The following is a 23020-nucleotide window of genomic DNA, read 5'->3' as shown; positions in this document are numbered from 1 at the left end:
TCACTGCACTACCATGGTTAAATAATCAATAAAAACACTACTGAAAGTGTCACCTGCAAACGCCTTTTGCTACCTTTCTACCGCCGTTCATATTCTTTGATTAACACCTTCTGGTTGCTTAATCTCCCTTTGTTCTTCGATCAACAACTGGGTTAACAAGCCCGCCGATTTGGCCTGAATCACGACTTGTTTTTTCTACCCTTTTGATCCTCTAGAACATAAGAACTGACTACAGTCCCACTTCAATCGAACCTAAGCTCTTGATACCAATTGTTGGTCGAAGAACAAAGGGAGATTAAGCAACCAGAAGGTGTTAATCAAAGAATATGAACGGCGATAGAAAGGTAGCAAAAGGCGTTTGCAGGTGAAACTTTCAGCAGTGTTTTTATTGATTATTTAACCATGGTAGTGCAGTGAATCTTAAGAATGGCTACACTAAATGATCAAATTTTGGTCACCATTAAAAGATTTGTGTCAAAAGGAGAAAGCCACGTTATTTTCATTGTGGCAGCGGCGGTTCATATCGGGGTGACTATGGACGTGACCAGGGGAAGAGGTCGGGTGTCCGGGAAAAGTCGAGATGTAAATGAACGGGTCCGGGATAGAAAGCCACGTTATATGATACGAGTGCATGAACAAACCGATTAGGAGGTGATTGTTGGAGCTAATAATGTCCCACATAGGAATGAGAATGCAATAAATGATTGTATATAAGCTTAGGGAACCTCCCCTCTATCACCAATTGGTTTTAGAGTACTAGGGAACTCTTGAGCTTATATGCAGGGTATGGTGGTGGACCTGAAAATGATCCTACAAATGGTATCTGAGCCTGGTTATAGCCCAGATGTGTGGACGGTGCAGAATGGTAGCGGAGGTTCAAAACCGAGATGACTATGGACGTGACCAAGGAGGAGGTCGGGTGTCCGGGAAGAGTCGAGATGGTTTCTTATATCTTCATTATTTGCATATTAAAATAGTAAATCGTTTTTTGCATTCTCTATTTAATTTTTGTTGTACTGCCGAGTTGATGATAAGGGACCTATGTCCCAACATGGTGATACGTCTTTCTTTAAATTGTTTTTTTTATGCTAGCCGAATAGCGTATCATTAGCTGTACTGTATGCAACTATGCATCTACCTTTTGCAAGGTTTTATGAATTAGAAGTATACACTGGGTATCCTTTAGTTCGTGTAATCCATATGAGCCGCTTCCGTTGTAGCTTCATTGTTTCGTATCTACGGGATAAAGTTAACTTAAACAATCCAATCGTAAGTAAATAAAATACTAACGTTAGTTTAAAAATAATATTAACAAATATTTGTTTTATTAATATTTAATATATAAAATACAACAAAAAGAAAAAGTGTTAGTGAATCTGATAAGTTCTACGCTTGCCCCAACTTCTAACCACCTCTACTTATAGTAGTAGTCAGCTCCTAATGAAACACGTTTATGTTTCTGAAGATGATAAACGGATAACATTTTCCCTGTTCAAAATATGGAGAATATTTTTACACAAATGTACGTATTTGAGTTGGGTTATCTAGTGACCATTTTCGATAATTTTCCTTAACTATCTCAAAATATTGTACTAGTGACGTTTAAACTTTAGGCGGTTACTTGTACCTAGTCACATGATTTTAATCCGTAGAACTTCGAAACACAATTTCACAGATGTTACTTGTTCCTACACGCACACGTTCATATTATTGTGTGATATTCTTATAATTAATAATTTAAAAATTGAAGTTTATATTTTTGTGATATTCTTCTAATTAATATTTTAAAAATTGAAGTTTTTAAATAAATGAAGATAAGCTGTTTAAAAGTCCATAAAAAGCACGACGACCATCTTTTTGTCTACATAATAACTTATGCCCACAGCAAAACACGACTGGGCAGTGCACTACACTCGTTAAGGATCAAATGTGCCCTTTTCAAAGGAGATCATCTTTACTTAAAAATAAATAAATGTGCCCTTTTCAAAGGAGATCATCTTTACTTAAAAATAAATAAATGTAAGGAACAAGTTTCATATTGACGAAAATTTAATCCTCTGCTGTCTCTGATGATGCTTACAGCTTATATACTTGCAGACTTCTTATTTGTAGTGAAACGTGGCCAAGAAAAATATGTATGATTGACTTCACTACCTCGTAACCCCTTGTTATTCGATCTTAAAGCTGATTTTCTTTCCTGAAAAGAAAAGCAACTTATAAGAAAACAAAGAATTAGTAGATGAACTACGTGTATGTGTTAAAATATCTGAGCGTTTGTCGTTATAAGTATTCGAGAGAGTATTGTTAGTACATGAATGATGAATGTTTGCCTTGCTTTGCTTGCGATTCACCATATTTGTGTACACGCTGATTTCTTTGATGAAAAAGAAAGCAATCTGTACCAAAAAAAGAAAAAATAATAATAATAATAAATGAATTGCATGTCTGTTAGTGACGGATCTTGAACACAATTGTTGAGGGGACCAATCTATAATTTCCAAAGGTTAATCTTAAACATAATATATGATGAATATTTATATGAATCAAATCGATACATTATTATAAAGCGCGTGCTATAAATTCTAGGTGTCATTTTCTCAATTAATATGAATAAAATTATCCTACGTGTCAAATTCTCAACTAAACTAATCCTACGCGTCCTTTTATTATTAAACCAAATTAAATATTATATAATCATAATCATTATTATAAAAAGAAGGTACAAAAGATATTATTGGAAACAAAATTTTATTCTGTATTACTTTAAGATTATTAAGATATTACTCGGTATTAATTTATTAAAAGAAATCAAGATACACAAATTCAGAGTGTTTATCCCCACAATTTTATTCCGTATTATTTAAATAAATTATTAACTTTATTATTACATAAATAAATTATAAATTATTCCTATATTTGAGCAATATATTAACTTTATTATTAATAAAATTAGTATTAGTATATTAGTATAACACGCGTATCCGTTGATAAACATTATACGTAGTATAATTTAAATCAAATTATATATTTATATAATATAATGTCATGTCATTATTAGGTTATCAATTTATACTCCCTATTATGTTAATCCAAAATATATTAAATTTCACTTTATTAATAATATTCGTAAACAAATATATTAAATACTAATTAAAATTAACAAAAATGATATAAATTATTAAATTATATATATTTAAAAAATTAGTAATCCTAACTTTAATCCTATGGTATATATTAGAAAAATATAAATTAGTGTTTATAGTGAAAGGGCACTTAAGGATTAAAAATAAATTAAGAATTACTTATTGATCTATTAGTCATTAAACTTGATTTTTTTATTTTGTTTATTATTATTATTTTATTTTATTTTTTTTGTAAAAGGGGTTACCTGGTGAATTGAAATAAAAACAATAATACAAGAAAGCGCTGAGTTATAGGACATGCCATATAACCTCACAAAGAATCAAGCTTTAACACGTTAAAGCACCATGAGCCGTATCTCTACATATAACATAAAATCAAGAAACTTTTCAGTCAGACTTTAGTCTAAGAGCGCTCGGAGACGTCTTCCATCTGAAACTCATAAGCTTTAGGCGTACCGTAGAATAAATCGATTCAATGGTTGAACGAATTAGGTTTTTAATAATTGCTCTATTAAGACTTTATCTATTACTATACATTATATAAAGATGGTGATATAAATTCTACGTGTTATCTCCTGGTTAAATTCCATAACATGTCAACTCCACATATTACACTGTCACATGTCATTATTTATTAAATAAAAATAATATTTATTTAACAGTTTTAAATTTTAATTGATATCAATACCTAATATATTGCCTAAATTATATATAAAATAATATTAAAAATACCAAATATATTCAACATAATATGACTACGTGACTATATAAATTCAAGATATACTAATGTTTTATAAATAATGATATAGTATCCGTACATGTTTATATATATATATATATATATATATATATATATATATATATATATATATATATATATTAGGTTTTTGATATATACATATATATATATATATATATATATACATATATATATATATATATATTAGGTTTTTGAGCCCGTGCGTTGCACGGGTGTGTAAAAATCAGTGCAAAAAATATAATTTGCAGTTCATATTGGTATGTAAATATAGATATTAAAAAAATATAAAAAGTATAAGAATTATTTAAGAGCCTGTGTTGTTGACAAATTTTAAAAATTGTGCGTTGAACGGTGGGTAAAATAATCGAGGAAAATTAATTGATTTTTTCAAACAATTATTCTTTTGAGTTTAAAAGCCGGTGGTATTGATAAATTTTAAAAAATCCTTTTGAGTTTAAGAGCCCGTGGTGTTGACGAATTATAAAAGTTCTTTTGAGTTTAAGAGCCCGAGGTGTTGACAAATTTTAAAAGTGGTTTTCGGTGGTGTTAGTAACTTAATGTCTACAATTTTTTTCCTCACAATTAATATCTTTTTAATATATAAATTATATACTATGTAATATAAGAGTACCTTGAAATATTTTCATGAAACATAACATTAGTAAAATATAATTTATATTATTTTATAATTATACAATACAATTATTTTTGAATAAAAGTGTAACCCGCGAGTTTAATTTTAGAAAAATTGTTAGTCATTTCAGCAAAATAATGGTACTCAGATGAGTCGTCATGTATAATTAATATTATAATAGTTATATTTGCGTGTTCATAAATATTTAAAGGACTTAACTGTAAATTCGAATCACTTCCATATTTATTGCTAAAAAGAAAAGAAATGGTCCGTTGGTAGTGCATTAAAGCTCCGTTTCGAAGACAATTTATTGCGTTTTATTCGTAAAATTATTTCGAGTTGAACGGTGATGACGGTAAAACCCAACTCGTGGCGAACAGAAAGATAAAGCCGTTAAAAATTTTTGGTTGGTTTTAAACTCAGACGAATATATACTCGAAATATATACTCCTTGACACTCATGAAAAATATTAATTTAATATAGAATCTTAGATCTTATTTTTACTACTTGCGTACATAATAATCGAGATCTTAATATACGCATTACTAATTTTATATATATATATATATATATATATATATATATATATATATATATATATATATATATATATATATATATATATATATATATATATATATATATATATATATATATATATATATATATATATATATATATATTGGTATGATCAAGAGGGAAGTAACCAATCGGGGAGAAGCGGGGGAAGCAAAAACTTTTTTTTTCGTTTTTTGAAAAAACTTTGTTCGTGAACATTATAGATGAGATGAAAATATGAACATTTAATAAAGACACTTTGTGATAAATGTTTTTATTTTGGTGGAAAAACGCTCGAAGAAGTAATATATAACAATTAATGTGTTTTTCGAGCGTATGTTGAGGTTTTAGCTATTAGGGTTTAGATATTAGGGTTTATAGGGTTTAGATATTAGGGTTTAGAAATTTAGGGTTTAGGGTTTAGATTTAGGATTTAGATTGAGTTTTTAACATGAACGGTTTAGAGTTTAGGGTTTAGGGTTTAGGGTTTAGGGTTTATGGAATAAACCCAAAACACCAAACCCTAAACCCTAAACTCTAAATCGGGCTAAATTTTACTTCACAAAACATGAAAAAAAACGTTCATATTCTTCACGAACAATATTATCTTGAATGTTATTTTTGTCGATCGTTTTCCCGCCTAAATAATAACATTCATCACGAAGTGTCTTTTCTAAATGTTCATATTTTCGTGTGATCTTGATGCCGGGAAAAAAATTCCAAAAAAAAAAAAAAAAAAATTTGCTTCCCCCCGCTTCCCCCTATTGGTTACTTCCCCCATTGATCATGACCCTATATATATATATATATATATATATATATATATATATATATATATATATATATATATATATAGTGGTAGGATCAAGAGGGAAGTAACCAATCGGGAGGAAGCAAAAACTTCTTTTTTTTTTTGTTTTTTGAAAAAATTTTGTTCACGAACATTATAGATGGGATGAAAATATGAACATTTAGTAGAAAAACTTTGTGATAAATGTTTTTATTTTGGCGGGAAAACGTTCGAAGAAGTAATATATAACAATTATCGTGTTTTTCGAGCGTATGTTGAGGTTTTAGCTATTGGGGTTTAGATATTAGGGTTTAGATATTAGGGTTTATAGGGTTTAGATATTAGGGTTTAGAAATTTAGGGTTTAGGGTTTAGATTTAGGGTTTAAATTTAGGATTTAGATTGAGTTTTTAACACGAACGGTTTAGAGTTTAGGGTTTAGGGTTTGGTGTTTTGGGTTAGGGTTTAGGGTTTAAGGTTTGGTGTTTTGGGTTTATGGAATAAACCCAAAACACCAAACCCAAAACCCTAAACCCTAAACTCTAAATCGGGTTAAATTTTACTTCACAAAACATGAAAAAAAACGTTCATATTCTTCACGAACAATATTATCTTGAATGTTATTTTTTTCGATCGTTTTTCTGCCTAAATAATAACATTCATCACGAAGTGTCTCTTCTAAATGTTCATATTTTTGTGTGATCTTGATGCCGAAAAAAAAAAATTCCAAAAAAAACGAAAAAAAAAAATTTACTTCCCCCCGCTTCCCCCCGATTGGTTACTTCCCCATTGATCCTGCCCATATATATATATATATACATATATATATATATATATATATATATATATATATATATATATATATATATATATATATATATATATATATATATATATATATATATATATATATATATATGTGCGTGTGTGTGTGTGTATGTGTGTGTGTGTGTGTGTGTGTACCGGTAAATATATTGAGAAGATATATTATCTAAATATAAAATATATTAATATATAATTAAATATTAAATACATAAATTAAAATATTAAAATACTGAAATAAAGTTGGTTAATGGGATTTCAATCTTGAAATTGAAGCTCAAAAATCCGCTTATACATATAATAAAAATATTGATAAGATAAGATTTAATAATTATTTTATAGACAAAATTACCCAAATCATCCATGTGTTTATGTATTTTTGTCCAAATTGTCCCTGTGTTCACAAAACTGCAATAATCATCCTTAAATGCCAAAATATGTCTCAAATTAGTCCATGTCTTAACATTCGTTAAATCTCACCGTTAGTCTCAGTCTTGTGCAAGTCACTTGACATTAAATGCCAAAATAATACCAGATTTAAACTGAAATCCCAAATTTCATTCGATCCAAAACCTTAATTCTGTTCGTTTTCTTTCTACACCCTAATTTGTGAGACACTCTTACTTAATTTACATTTTTCTTGGCAACGTTAGGAATTTATCATGCTTCTGGATTTTGTATTGGAATTAATTATTTTCCTAACAGTATTTTCTGTTAATATGATATATATATAAGGAGTACTACTTTAACTGGAGTGTTATTTTTCACTCTCTTTGTATTCATGGAAAACCTACTCAACTCCATAGGTCTAATATACGATCTCAGCTACATGAATTGTGGTCAGTTTCATTTTGGTCAACTGATTTGAGGTTCCATTTTTCCTCAGTGGAAGTATTAATTAGTTTGATGTTGATAATTAGAATTGAAAGGATAACTGTACTTGCAATTAATCATCAACAAAGAGTTAGGCAAGTTATTTAAATTGTACGTAGTAACAAATTGTAATTTGTAAAAAAAAGCACATTTTCTTCTGTAAGTAGCTTCTTCAAGGTAAATTGAATTGATTGATTTACTTGTAGAAAGAATGAAGAAAACATATATTAAAAAAATTAGAAGACCTGCTACTTCTAATTTTATTTTTCTTGATCTTCACCAATTTTATTTTCTTTTTATAACAAGAGAGCAGAAAACAGATACACACATCGTGGGACAAACAAAAACATTTGTGGCTGCTAACATGAAGAGAATTACACTATGAACAAAATAATACATGTAGTCTTTCCCAATCTTTAGTTTCTTTTGAAGTTTGATTTTGGTGGTTTTTAATTGTAGAAAGAAATGGTACAGAATTAGGGTTTTGGATCGAATGAAGTTTAGGGTTTCAGTTTAAATCTGGTATTATTTTGGCATTTAATGTCACGTGACTAGCACAAGACTGATATTAACGGCGAGATTTAACAGAAGTTAAGGCAGGGACTAATTTGGACGTATTTTGGCATTTAAGGATGATTATTGCAGTTTTGTGAACACGGGGACGATTTGAACAAAAATACATAAACACAGGGATGATTTGAGCAATTTTGTCTATTTTATATTTAAAAAATACGATGCAAAACACGAGCTTTTCCACGGGCTCTTTCATAGAAGATTATCATGTAACGATTCTATTTTATTTACTTTTTAGGTTAATAATTATTGATTACATTTGAGCAATAACATCTGCAATTGTCGTCAATACTAACGATTTTAAAACTAATATTTACAATTTCCGTCCAACGGACGGGCTCATAAAACTAGTAACTTATTATATATCATGTAGAACAAAATATACGATGAATATTTATATAAATCGAATAGCTTATTAGATATCATGTAAAAACAAATAATTAATTTAAAACTAACTTTTACTTTCCATATATATATATATATATATATATATATATATATATATATATATATATATATATATATATATATATATATATATATATATATATTATTGTTTTATAACCACATTTTAATTATTAATATAGTATTGTTAGAAAAATGAGAATTGAAATACAGAAAAAGTAGCATAGTAATACATTATTGTAAGAAAAATTAGAATTGAAATATAGAAAAAGTAGTGGTTGCGGTTGCAGGATTGAACCTGCGCCCAAATCCTGAAATTAATTCATATTTTGGAATTGCAAATTACTAAAAGCCATTGGACGAGCTTGATATTTGTGTACTATTCTACAAAGAACTAATATTAACCGAATTTTTCTGAGAGGTCCATGACCCACTCATGTCCTCCCAAAGATCCTCCACGGATGTCTATGTTAAAGGAAGTAAAAGTTGGTAGTCAAAACTAGTTAGTCGTGACCTTATAGAGACTAATTGGTCAAAATGAAGAATAGTCGGATGTTGATCAATTTTGACTTTGACTGTATTTAATTTATTTTGACCGAAATATATCAGTCAAGTCGGAGAGTATTTAGACTACTTCAAAATCCCGACTAGGAGGATTACACAGCCAAAGTCGGGGGACTTTTACAATCGTGTTGTATGTGTTAAATTTTTGAGCGTTTGTGGTATAATATATAATACTTGTTGATATATACTAACGATTAAAAAGTTAAAAATAAAACAATACTTTAAAGTATTTGAGAGAGTATTTTTTTTTTTTTTTTTTTTTTTTTGAAAAGCCAAGAAAATTTTATTTCTATAAACAAAATTACAACATAATGGAAGGCTTAAAAAGTCCAACAACAAAACACGAAACAGACACTGAAAAATTAACAAAGGAATCTATAGGAGACACGATACAAGAATACAAATTTAATACTAAAATGAAAGACACGATGCAGTTATTTAACAGGAAAAACCTCCCTCGTCCTAGCCTACAATGAAAGGGACGTACTTGAAAACCAAGATGGAAAAGAAACATGATACAGTGTTGATAGATCAACGACAAAGCATTCTGATCTTTGCCCACTTAGACCCGAATCAAAACAGAATTAGGGGAGCGAGATGAAAAAAACCCGTTTCTTTAGCCAATCCATTCTTTAGATTTAGGGGACGCATCGAAGACTATGGGGTTTGTTAACCATAGTTGCCATTTCATATTTGCATGTTTCCATCAACTGTTTACACATTCGAAACACTTTGTTTGGATGTCGAAAATTACTTTTGGGCAACATTCTTTAATATCTCGGAATACATAATTGTTTCATTTTAACCATATGAAATAACTCGTTGATCACACAATCGCTTGCCATAGCAAGGATCCAAAGTTTGAGTTGATATTAGGGTGTGCACCTCTGGAAATGTCTGAAACACTCGAGAAACTTAGTGTATTAAATTTCCACCATTTTCGAATTCTATCCCAAATTTCCGAAGCAAACTTGCATGCGCCGAGAGTGTGATGAAGGGATTCTAAGTCGTCATCACACATCGGACATCTTGTGGAGTGAAGATCGATGCCATGTTTGTCAAGCTCGGTTCTAACAGGAAGCTTGTTTTGTTTAGCACGCCATATAGAGATTGAGATTTATTGAAGGAGAAGATAATTAAGTAAGGTGGGCTTACATACACGATTAGAAGCTGCTGTAGCAGCGTGCAGTTTGCACAGTAAGGAGCTGGTGGAAAAAAGTCCATTCCCACTAAATTTCCACGTCCAATCATCTTTAGATTCACTCGAAATGAAGTGCCTTTGATCTTGTCGATGAGATTAGTTAGCTCAGATTCTGACCGTCATTTTGGTGTTGACGACCAGGCCCATGTAAAGAGAATTTTGTTGTCGGTCCATTTGATATGATCACCTACCAAAGCGTTTTAATTTTTTTCTAAACGATAAATCTTCGGGAAAACAGTTTTGAGCACCTCGTACCCGCACCACTTGTCGTTCCAAAAGCTTGTCTCCATACATTTGTAACGACCCGACTTTTTCGACTTGCTTTTGTGCCTTGTATTTTAGCGAAACTGCATATTTGTGCGTACTGTGTTACTTTATTACTCCGGAACCTTGGCACACGTGTTTTATATTCATATATACTTAAAAACATGCCCTGGGGTATGTAGAATGCTTAACTTGTCCATTGGATGCTTTATAACCGTTAGTGTTACTTGCCGTTACGAATAAACCGCGGACTGCGCGCACGTTTGACTTTTGTCAGAACCGGAACTTTTGGACTGCGAAATATTAATTATTATTTTCTAATAATAATTACCTGGGCTTTTGGATGCTTAATTTTATTTATTTAATTGCTAAAGCCCAATAGTTAGTCTTGTTGGACTTTCTACCTTGTTGGGCTCAAGCCCACCCTACTCTAGCTAGTGACCCAATTAATTAGCCCAAGTATTATTACTAGTGGCCCATAATAATAAATAAATAATAAATAAATTAATTAATGAGTCATACTAGCATAATGGATAAGGTTTATCTAAATGTTACATAAGATTCTAGCAAAAGGACACACTTTAGACACCATTAGCCAAAAAGCAAGTTTTTTCTCCCCCTCCCCCCTCTAATGCCGTCCACCACCACCACCATGGTATTGGCCACCTCATCAATCCATGTGATCTTCATTTGCCTATAAATACTAGCCTTTAGTCCCTCATTCCAACACTTGATCATTTTAGCTTTTCACACACTTATTCTTTCTTTCTTTCCTAGCTTGTAAGTTTTTCTTTTCCTTCCTCTTTCCTTCTTAAATTCATGTACATCATCATCATTATGTGGAAGATCAAGTTCCTTCTAGCTTTGATCTTACTTATATCTTGTTGATTCAAGCATGAATCTTTCAAGAACATGGAAGATTCAAGCTTTTTAGCTTGAATCTTCATATCTTTTGTAGATCTACTTCTTTTATACTTTAATCTTTCTATTTTATGATAAAGATTCAAACTTTTGTTTGTAATCTTCATGCATCTTCAAGATCCAAGCTTTATGCTTCAAGATCTTCAAGAACAAACAAGATGCAAGCTTTCTAGCTTGGATCTTCATACCTTTTTGTTAGATCTAAGTTCTTTTTGCTTTGATCATGTTGTTTTATGAAAAAGATTCAAACTTGTGTTTGTTATCTTCATATATCTTATAGATCCAAGCTTTATGCTTCAAGATCTTCAAGAACACTTAAAGGTTCAAGCTTTCTAGCTTTGCAACCTTGTAACTTGTGTGAAATGGATTCAAGCTCTCTAGCTTAGGGTTCCATCACCTCATTTGACTTAGATTGTGCTATTACTTGTTGAATTAATGTAAAGTTTGTAACTTTAGTTGTTATTGTGACTTGTATTAGTGTTAAGACTAAGGATAGGATGTAACCTTGGTTCATCATCCATCTAAGACTCATGAATGAGTTGTATTATTACTTGGTCTTAACATATTGTGTATTGATGGTGAATCTTGGTCAAAAGTGATGTTAAACCATCAACGAGTTGTACACTTGAAGCTACAAGCATCAAGGATGAGAACCGTGATGAGCATCAAGTACTAAGAACCCCACCGGAGCACATAACCCACTGATTTTCGTATCTTATCAGACCACCTGGGCTACTGGAAAGTCAATTTTCATTTAGTTCGGTTCGATTAGATGATTTTCCGTTTAGGCCTCGTCTTAATCCGAGTTACGGTTTAGGATTTATGGCCCTCCGAGAGTCACTACACCCTATTAATGTTGTGCTGAAATTTCTGACCTACTCGCACTTAATCCGTCGCCACAGTCAAACGAAGACGAGTTAGGTTCTGAAAATTGGTCAGCTGTTAGGGGACTCATATACGGAGCCATAGCCGCTGACCGTGCATCTTTTTGATTTACGTAGAGGTCGTAGCAGCTGACCGAAGTCAGCCTATTGTTTCGATCTCTATTCTCGTCAACTTACTTAGCTTTTATGATGATGAATGATGATGATGATAACACTTAAACTTATTTTATGCACTATTGGAATATATAAAGACAACCTACTGACCTAGTAACCTTTGATTTAGGTTGACGACCTTTCGGACCGACTTACTACTTGCGTACTTTCATTACCGACTTTACCGCTTTTATCACTGTGAGTTATAGCATCCCTTATTACTACTTTTACTATTTTTGGGACTGAGAATACATGCGTTTTTTTACGATTTACATGTTAGGCACGAGTACTTAAACTTTATATGTGTGTGGGTTATATAACGGCATAAACATTCCCTTTAGCACGGTAACGTTTAGTCATTGGTCTTTGAACCGGTGAACGCGAATCTTAGATATGGATCCATAGGGTTTGACATCCCCACTCGGGCTAGTCGCGCTAGCATTTAACGGGTGTTTAATACTTCATGGACATACGCACTCGCCAAGTGTACTTTTAGGGGGTTATAAACGTTAAGTCTAGTTACCGGGTGCCCACGGTTATACATATACTTTTCATACTGTTTTGATACGCTGTTGCAGCACTGAAATCTCGTAGCCTATCTTGCGTTACTGTTACAACTTAAACTATAGCTCACCAACATTCGTGTTGACTTTTTAAGCGTGTATTTATCAGGTGCCTAGAGGTTTATTGCTTCCGCTGTTAGACTTGATGTCATGCTGTTATTGAATTGCTGTTATGGACCTACTGTACTAGTTATCCGCTGCATTACTAGAGATGTCTCAAATTATGAAACTTATATTTTGCATTCGTAAACTTATGTTATTTTGGAGCAATGGTTTGTAATAAGTCTTATGACATGTTATCTTTGTAAAACGTTATCTTTTAATGAATGCAAATCGGTTTTCAAACATCATATAGTGTTTGACCTTGTGATGATCCTGTTGTTGATGATTCATACATGATGGTTTTGTACGGGGTGTCACAGTTGGTATCAGAGCATTGGTTGTAGGGAATTAGGTTGCATTAGTGAGTTTAGACCGGACCTAAGTAGGATTCACTAATAGGACTAATCTACAACTTGCTAGTTTACTTGTTTCTGCGAGACTTACTGCATGCTTTGCCTACTTTCTGCTGTATGATCTTACTGCATGCTATTGCTTATCTTTACTGCCATGCGAACTTACTGTATGCCTATTTCTGCCTTGGCATGACTACTATCTGCTTTCACATGTTATCTCTGATTAGTACTGATTGCCATGCTAGGTTGCTATAGTGCCTAATACTTGCTTGCTTATGACTTACTGATATGGAAAATTTATTTTCCTCGTTCAGATGTCGGATATTCCACCTGTCATTATTTTGGGCAGCGATTCAGACTCGTCAGCCACCTCACCTACTGCTGCTACCGACACACAGATCCCGTTAACCAGTGACCCCGGCGCTTCATCCTTCGGAACCAGCAGCCATACACCTGTACCAGTGGTTACCGCAGTCGGAACCCAGGACCCTCCGGAGATTCCAGCTCCAGTTGCCCCGGTACCTCAGGAGCCACAGCCCCGCCCCGGTGGTGTTGTGATTCCCGGGGAATACGGGGACGTCCCGTTCCGTAATGAGCATAACCATTGGTGCCGACGCCTTCCTGATGGACGTGTCATACCGATCCCACCTTTCAGATACCGGATCATGACTACCGGTCGCCGATCATCGCCACCCTCAGCTGATTCATCATCTGACCACTCATCCACAGACGACACTAGTGACGACGACTCCAACAAGGAGAACCTTGATGATGCACCTGTGCAGCCACCCTCCACCCCGCCGAAGAAGCGGTACCGTTTCGATGGCACCGTTATTCCGGGGATCAACGGAGGTCGAGCATTCACTGACGCACGTAGCCAGCGTTGTAGGGTTACCGCCCGTAAGTGGGTCGTGCCTTACCCAGCTGATCCGTTCGTGCGTAAGCCTTACCGCCGTGCAGCATCTACCTCTGGAGCCGGACCATCTGCACCACCAGCGCCACCTGCACCAGCAGCTCCGCCTGCTCTACCAGCCCCTCCCTCTGTCGAGGAACTGACGAGGGAGGTGGAGATCCTCCGTGCTCAGGTGACTGAGCTCGAGGAGCAGATGTCCCATGTGCTGGACATCCTTTACCCACCGTCACCATAGAGCTTTGTAGTAGGTTTCATTTTGTAATCTCGTTGTAGTTCCATGTTTTCCTTATGTAATGTACGAACTTATGTATGCAACTCTTTATTAATGAAACTTTGTATTGTTAAATTCTTGCACAGTGTTCTATTTACATTACTGTATGTTGGTTTTGCGGTATTTGTACCTAGTTGCGTCACTATATTGGCATGCGTTATGTTGTTTCCCTGTTTACTATATACTATATTATTATATATTAAATGCTGGATTTTGACTTAAGTCAAAATTTCTGTTTCGAAGGGCAATGGCAAACACACGAACAACACCCACAGCAGCTCAAATCGAAGAGATGATTAATGAACGAGTCGCCGCAGCCTTGGTGGAAATGAACCCTCAAACTGAACCACCGCCGGTTATCCAACCCGTTCGAAACGGGTGCACCTACAAGGAATTCCAGAGCTGTAAACCACATAACTTCAGCGGAACTGAGGGGCCTGTTGGTCTCACAAGATGGTTTGAAAAGCTTGAATCAGTATTCCGAGTCAGCAACTGTTCCGAGTCCAACAAAACCAAATTTGCTTCCTGCACGCTATCTGATGGCGCCCTCACGTGGTGGAACACCATGGCTCAGGCACAAGGTATTGATGAGGCGTATGCTACGCCATGGGAGGAGTTCAAAGCGGCTATAATTGATGAGTATTGTCCGAGAACCGAGATACAAAAGATGGAAATAGAGTTTATGCAATTGAAAGCTGTTGGCAACGATCTCGATGGTTACAATCAGAGGTTTCTTGAGTTAGCTCTTATGTGTCCTACCATGGTCATCCCGGAATTCAAGCGTATGGAGAGATACTTCTGGGGACTCCCTAAGTCCATCAAGGGTAATGTCACCTCATCCAAGCCACCGAATGTTCCCGAAGCAATGCGCATGGCGTATACACTCATGAATCAGATTCTTATCAATGAACCAGAGAAGGCTAAGTCTGAAGCGGGTAGTAGTGACAAGCGAAAGTGGGATAACAGTAAGGGGAGAACCTATGATCTAACCCCCGCTAAGAGACACAACAACGGTGGAAACCCCAACCTCGGCACAAGTTCAAACCCGAACTACAAGGGCACTCTACCGCAGTGCAAGAGGTGTTACAAACACCACACTGGGTACTGTAATGCGGTTTGTGAAAAGTGCAACAGGACCGGACATGTTGGTAAGAACTGCAAGATTCCCGTCTCAGCTGCAAGGACAAACCAAAACGGGCCAAGGAAATGCTATGAGTGTGGACAGCAGGGCCACTTTAGGAATGATTGCCCCAATAAGAAGAAGGACGGTGGACCACTGCGTGGTAGAGCTTTTAATGTTAATGCAAGGGATGCACGTGAGAACCCCGACTTGGTGACAGGTATATTCACTATCAACAATCTTTTGGCTTCTGTCCTATTTGATACCGGTGCCGATAGAAGTTATGTATGTAGACACTTTTGTGATAAGATAAATTGGTCATTAGTTCCTTTAAAAGAAAGTATGCTTGTCGAGGTAGCCAACGGTAAACTTGAAAAGGTTGACCAAATTGGCCGAGGAGCTATTATTAACATAGCTGGCGTGGATTTTGAAATTGACTTGATACCCATCAAATTGGGAAGCTTTGACGTGATTGTCGGCATGGACTGGTTGACTAAAGTAAGGACCGATGTTATCTGTGGAGATAAAGCTCTTCGTATACCACAAGGAGATGGTGAGCCACTGATTATATACGGAGAGAGATGTAGTTCGAAACTGAACCTCATTAGTTGTATGAAAGCGCAGAAGATCATGAAGAAAGGACGTCTTGCTATTTTAGCACACGTGAAGGCTTTAGAATCAGAGGAGAAGAGTGTGAATGACGTGCGAATCGTGAATGAATTCCCCGACGTCTTTCCGGAAGAGTTTCCTGGATTACCGCCACCCAGAGCAGTGGAGTTCCAAATCAATCTAGTGCTGGGAGCTGCACCCGTAGCTCGTGCGCCGTATCGTCTGGCACCTTCAGAACTGCAAGAGTTGCAGAGTCAACTGCAGGAATTGCTCGACCGAGGGTTTATCCAACCGAGCTAGTCGCCTTGGGGCACACCTATTTTATTCGTGAAGAAGAAGGATGGATCCTTCCGCATGTGTATCAATTATCGTGAGCTGAACAAGATGATGATCAAGAATCGATCTCCTCTTCCCCGAATTGACGATCTTTTTGATCAGCTGCAAGGATCAAGCGTTTATTCTAAGATCGATTTGCGATCAGGTTATCACCAATTGAGGGTGAAGGAGAGTGATTTGATGAAGACTGCATTTAGAACCCGCTATGGTCATTATGAGTTTCTCGTGATGTCATTCGGTTTAACCAACGCACCCGCTGTATTCATGGACCTCATGAATCGTGTCTGCAAGCCATACCTGGATAAATTCGTTATCGTCTTCATAGATGATATCCTCATCTACTCCAAGAGCGAAGAAGAACATGAGCAACATCTTCGGTTAGTGCTCAAACTCTTGAGACAAGAGCAACTTTATGCCAAATTCTCCAGTGTGAATTTTGGCTGAAGGAAGTCCAATTTCTGGGTCATATTATGAGTGATCAAGGTATCAAAGTTGATCCCGCCAAGGTCAAGGCTATCAGCATGTGGGAAACCTCCACTACTCCGACTCACATCCGCCAATTTCTAGGTCTTGCCGGTTATTACCGAAGGTTCATTGAAGGTTTCTCTTTGATTTCGTGTCCTTTGACTGCGTTAACTCATAAAGGGAAGAAGTTTGTTTGGGAAAAAGAACAAGAAGCAACATTTCAAACCCTGAAGCAAAAGTTAACCACCGCACCTATCTTATCTCTTCCTGAAGGCAGTGACGACTTTGTTGTGTACTGCGATGCTTCGAAGAATGGTTTTGGTTGTGTGTTGATGCAAAGAACGAAGGTCATTCCCTATGCAACTCGTCAACTGAAGGTCCACGAGCGAAACTACACTACTCACGATCTCGAACTTGGAGCCGTTGTCTTCGCTTTGAAGTTGTGGAGACACTATCTTTATAGGACAAAGAGTACCATATTCACCGATCACAAAAGCCTCCAACACATCTTCGATCAGAAGCAACTGAACATGAGACAACGTCGATGGATTGAAACGCTAAACGACTACGATTATGAACTTCGCTACCATCCGGGCAAGGCCAATGTTGTAGCTGACGCCTTAAGTCGAAAGGAGAGGACGGTACCTCTTCGCGTTCGGGCTCTGAACATCACCATCCATTCGAACCTTCACATTCAGATTCGAGTAGCTCAAGAAGAGGCTCTTAAGGAGGAGAACATACCTCGCAAATACCTGAACATTCTCGTCTCTAAATTCGAGGTTAAGGAGTCTGGACTCCGATGTTATGCCGGAAGAATTTGGGTACCTCGTTATGGAGATCTACGGAACCTTATACTTGATGAAGCCCACAAGTCAAGATATTCGATTCATCCAGGAGCCGAAAAAATGTACCACGATCTCAAGGAACAGTATTGGTGGCCAAATCTTAAGAAGGATGTTGCAACTTATGTTGGAAGGTGTTTGACTTGTTCGAAGGTTAAGGCTGAACATCAGAGGCCATCTGGATTACTTCAGCAACCGAAAATCCCACAATGGAAATGGGAAGCAATTACAATGGATTTCATCACGAAGCTACCAAAGACGGTGGGCAGATACGATACAATCTGGGTTATCGTTTACCGTCTTACCAAATCTGCTCATTTCCTAGCGATGAAAGAAACTGACACAATGGAGAAACTTGCTCAACTTTACATCAAAGAGGTTGTAACTCGTCATGGTGTACCTCTATCAATTATCTCAGATCGCGATCCCCGTTTTGCTTCCAGATTTTGGCGTTCCTTGCAAGAAGCCTTGGGAACCCGTCTCGACATGAGCACCGCGTATCACCCCCAGACCGATGGCCAGAGTGAACGAATGATTCAGACATTTGAGGACATGTTGCGTGCCTGTGTTATTGACTTTGGAAAGTCTTGGGAAAGGCATCTGCCGCTAGCCGAATTCTCTTACAACAACAGTTATCATTCAAGTATTAAAGCCGCGCCTTTTGAAGCGTTGTATGGCCGCAAGTGCCGTTCTCCTATTTGTTGGGCTGAGTTAGGCGAAGTGCAAATCACCGGACCCGGGATAGTCCATGAAACGACGGAGAAGATTTCTCAGATTCAGGCAAGACTTAAGACGGCCCGCGATCGCCAAAAGAGTTATGCTGATCTTAAATGTAAAGACTTCGAATTCAACGTGGGTGACCGAGTAATGTTGAAGGTCGCACCTTGGAAGGGTGTAATCCGTTTTGGAAAGCGCGAAAAAGTTAAACCCGCGATATATTGGTCCTTTTGAAATTTTGGAACGTGTTGGACCCGTTGCTTACCGTTTGGATCTTCCGACTCAGTTGAGTGCCGTTCATCCTACCTTTCATATATCAAATTTGAAGAAATGTCTTGCTCCACCGGAACTTATCATACCATTGGAAGAACTTACTATTGATGACCAACTCCACTTCGTGGAAGAACCTGTCGAAATTATGGACCGTGAGGTCAAAACCTTGAAACGCAATAAGATTCCAATTGTCCGAGTTCGATGGAATGCCAAGCGTGGACCTGAGTTTACCTGGGAGCGAGAGGATCAAATGATGCAGAAGTATCCTCACCTTTTCCCGACTCCAACACCTACCTCAGCTTAAATTTCGGGATGAAATTTCCAACAACAGGTGGGTAATGTAACGACCCGACTTTTTTGACTTGCTTTTGTGCCTTGTATTTTAGCGAAACTGCGTATTTGTGCGTACTGTGTTACTTTATTACTCCGGAACCTTGGTACACGTGTTTTATATTCATATATACTTAAAAATGTGCCCTGGGGTATGTAGAATGCTTAACTTGTCCATTGGATGCTTTATAACCGTTAGTGTTACTTGCCGTTACGAATAAACCGCGGACTGCGCGCACGTTTGACTTTTGTCGGAACCGGAACTTTTGGACTGCGAAATATTAATTATTATTTTCTAATAATAATTACCTGGGCTTTTGGATGCTTAATTTTATTTATTTAATTGCTAAAGCCCAATAGTTAGTCTTGTTGGACTTTCTACCTTGTTGGGCTCAAGCCCACCCTACTCTAGCTAGTGACCCAATTAATTAGCCCAAGTATTATTACTAGTGGCCTATAATAATAAATAAATAATAAATTAATTAATTAATGAGTCATACTAGCATAATGGATAAGGTTTATCTAAATGTTACATAAGATTCTAGCAAAAGGACACACTTTAGACACCATTAGCCAAAAAGCAAGTTTTTGTCTCCCCCTCCCCCCTCTAATGCCGTCCACCACCACCACCATGGTCTTGGCCACCTCATCAATCCATGTGATCTTCATTTGCCTATAAATACTAGCCTTTAGTCCCTCATTCCAACACTTGATCATTTTGGCTTTTCACACACTTATTCTTTCTTTCTTTCCTAGCTTGTAAGTTTTTCTTTTCCTTCCTCTTTCCTTCTTAAATTCGTGTACATCATCATCATTATGTGGAAGATCAAGTTCCTTCTAGCTTTGATCTTACTTATATCTTGTTGATTCAAGCATGAATCTTTCAAGAACATGGAAGATTCAAGCTTTTTAGCTTGAATCTTCATATCTTTTGTAGATCTACTTCTTTTATACTTTAATCTTTCTATTTTATGATAAAGATTCAAACTTTTGTTTGTAATCTTCATGCATCTTCAAGATCCAAGCTTTATGCTTCAAGATCTTCAAGAACAAACAAGATGCAAGCTTTCTAGCTTGGATCTTCATATCTTTTTGTTAGATCTAAGTTCTTTTTGCTTTGATCATGTTGTTTTGTGAAAAAGTTTCAAACTTGTGTTTGTTATCTTCATATATCTTAAAGATCCAAGTTTTATGCTTCAAGATCTTCAAGAACACTTAAAGGTTCAAGCTTTCTAACTTTGCAACCTTGTAACTTGTGTGAAATGGATCCAAGCTCTCTAGATTAGGGTTCCATCACCTCATTTGACTTAGATTGTGCTATTACTTGTTGAATTAATGTAAAGTTTGTAACTTTAGTTGTTATTGTGACTTGTATTAGTGTTAAGACTAAGGATAGGATGTAACCTTGGTTCATCATCCATCTAAGACTCATGAATGAGTTGTATTATTACTTGGTCTTAACATATTGTGTATTGATGGTGAATTTTGGTCAAAAGTGATGTTAAACCATCAACGAGTTGTACACTTGAAGCTACAAGCATCAAGGATGAGAACCGTGATGAGCATCAAGTACTAAGAACCCCACCGGAGCACATAACCCACTGATTTTCGTATCTGATCAGACCACCTGGGCTACTGGAAAGTTGATTTTCAGTTAGTTCGGTTCAAGTAGATGATTTTCTGTTTAGGCCTCGTCTTAATCCGAGTTACGGTTTAGGATTTATGGCCCTCCGAGAGTCACTACACCCTATTAACGTTGTGCTGAAATTTCTGACCTACTCGCACTTAAACCGTCACCACGGTCAAACGAAGACGAGTTAGGTTCTGAAAATTAGTCAGCTGTTAGGGGACTCATATACGGAGCCATAGCCACTGACCGTGCATCTTTTCGATTTACGTAGAGGTCGTAGCAGCTGACCGAAGTCAGCCTATTGTTTCGATCTCTATTCTCGTCAACTTACTTAGCTTTTATGATGATGAATGATGATGATGATGACACTTAAACTTATTTTATGCACTATTGGAATATATAAAGACAACCTACTGACCTAGTAACCTTTGATTTAGGTTGACGACCTTTCGGACCGACTTACTACTTGCGTACTTTCATTACCGACTTTACCGCTTTTATCACTGTGAGTTATAGCATCCCTTATTACTACTTTTAATGTTTTTGGGACTGAGAATACATGCGTTTTTTTACGATTTACGTGTTAGGCATGAGTACTTAAACTTTATATGTGTGTGGGTTATATAACGGCATAAACATTCCCTTTAGCACGGTAAAGTTTAGTCATTGGTCTTTGAACCGGTGAACGCGAATCTTAGATATGGATCCATAGGGTTTGACATCCCCACTCGGGCTAGTCGCGCTAGCATTTAACGGGTGTTTAATACTTCTTGGACATACGCACTCGCCAAGTGTACTTTCAGGGGGTTATAAACGTTAAGTCTAGTTACCGGGTGCCCACGGTTATACATATACTTTTCATACTGTTTTGATACGCTGTTGCAGCACTGAAATCTCGTGGCCTATCTTGCGTTACTGTTACAACTTAAACTATAGCTCACCAACATTCGTGTTGACTTTTTAAGCGTGTATTTCTCAGGTGCCTAGAGGTTTATTGCTTCCGCTGTTAGACTTGATGTCATGCTGTTATTGAATTGCTGTTATGGACCTACTGTACTAGTTATCCGCTGCATTACTAGAGATGTCTCAAATTATGAAACTTATATTTTGCATTCGTAAACTTATGTTATTTTGGAGCAATGGTTTGTAATAAGTCTTATGACATGTTATCTTTGTAAAACGTTATCTTTTAATGAATGCAAATCGGTTTTCAAACAGCATATAGTGTTTGACCTTGTGATGATCCTGTTGTTGATGATCCGTACATGATGGTTTTGTACGGGGTGTCTCACCATTTCCTATAACTTTGACAAACGCATTATAAATATCAAACCCTAACTTAGTTAGGATTTGTTCAATATTAATGATATTAAACTAAGTACGATCCGAGAGTTTTTTAAGTTTTGAGAGAGTATTGTTAGTACATGAATGATCGATCAATGTTTGATTTACTGGTGAATCAATAAAAATGAAATGGTTAGACGTTGAGACAAGCCAACGAAATGACAGAGGTATAACCACTTATAGATCTATTCCAAGCTACATACTCCGTAATAAAATAATTTCTATAATCATAATCTCTTTAATAATTTAATTCATGTGTGCACAATTATGGGAGGCTTGGAAGATTTCTTTTACAATGGTGGACTTATGTAAGTAAATATGAAATAAATGAGAGGATAAAAAGGAAGTAGTAGTATATTAAGATCGTGCATGATAAATTATCATAAGGATGAATCTATATAGACATATAGTCATATAAAAATTTAAAATGATGATGTCATCATTAAGCTAATTATCTTTTAATTTTTATAATGATGATGTCATAATTATATATTAATTTAATTAAAAAAATAATAGAAAATCTCTTATAAAAGGAAATACTAATCTCTCCTATATTGTAATATTAATTTTCTAAAAAAATTTAAAAGACAATTATTATTACTAATAA

This window comes from Rutidosis leptorrhynchoides, chromosome 2 (assembly GCF_046630445.1).
Source record: "Rutidosis leptorrhynchoides isolate AG116_Rl617_1_P2 chromosome 2, CSIRO_AGI_Rlap_v1, whole genome shotgun sequence".
Lineage (NCBI taxonomy): Eukaryota > Viridiplantae > Streptophyta > Magnoliopsida > Asterales > Asteraceae > Rutidosis > Rutidosis leptorrhynchoides.
This window is presented reverse-complemented; position numbering follows the sequence as displayed.